This window comes from Diorhabda sublineata, chromosome 1 (genome assembly GCF_026230105.1).
Source record: "Diorhabda sublineata isolate icDioSubl1.1 chromosome 1, icDioSubl1.1, whole genome shotgun sequence".
Lineage (NCBI taxonomy): Eukaryota > Metazoa > Arthropoda > Insecta > Coleoptera > Chrysomelidae > Diorhabda > Diorhabda sublineata.
This window is the reverse complement of record NC_079474.1, coordinates 15,592,038-15,593,150: the sequence shown is the minus strand read 5'-3', so window position 1 is coordinate 15,593,150 and position 1,113 is coordinate 15,592,038.

Sequence of the window (1,113 nt, the reverse complement as noted above, 5' to 3'; positions counted from 1 at the left end):
GTTGCCAAAACTATATTGCGCCTTACAAGGTGATCAGGATCACTTGGCACAGAGCTTTAGAACTTGTCTGGTTGTCATTTATCTACATTTTACCAACTATATTTCCACTCAAAACGAACAAAATTATGTCACACAAGGGGTAAACCGAAACCCGTTCCTGTCGTTCGGAAACTGTATGAAATAACCGTTTCAAAATATTTTGATAAAGACCAAAATGAGTCTAATAAGTCAATGTTTTTTGAAACTAATTTTCTATGAAAAATGACCTAAAATCAAGAAAAAAACAAATCTGTTTTATACAAAATGTTAATTTCTTTATTTGATTTTCCAATTGGCGCCTAAAGAATCTTACAGAGGACACAACCTCGTAAAAACACGGCTATTAAATTAATCTAGTTGGCAGCACTGATTAGTACAATTGAATTACATGTCTGAAAATACTGTAAACTTAAACTTTTAGTATTTTTAAAGTCTTCACTTTTCTCGCTGCGACGAAAGGAAACTGAAGTGCGAAGTGCATACTTGTACAACTTTTAAAGGTCAGCTGTTACTTTGTGCCCACTCAATTATTATAGCTAGGTGCATATTTGTCATCAAAAATATCTAACTAAAGTGTGTATATCTTTGTTCGTCACACTGAGATAATTTATAGAAATGGAGAAAAATAAGAAGGTGGATAATTGCAATGCCCAAAAACAGAACTAGACAAACTGAAGTGAGCCGAATATTGTATTCACACACCTCATATTCGAACTTTGTCTCACTTCAAGTCGTTTTATTCAGGTACAAAAACCTACAATAATTGGAAATTGGCCAGGCGAAACGGAAGTTGCACGGAGCGTAATGACACTAAAACTTATCAACTTCGTGAGTAGTGTAGTAGGTATTTTATACATAAGAAACTTTTGGTGGATTTTTGCTACAGCTACCGTTTTATTCACGTTACTGGCGGTCTGAGGGTAGTTAAAACTTCAGTTTAACATTTTGTCCACTGAATGCGACCAGTGCAATCAATCACATGGGCGTGCAATACTTCAAACTCACGTTTCAAATTGTCTTTTTTAAGATCTGTGCGTCGAGCACTGTTGCATTTTCCCCTTGCCCCTCGAACAC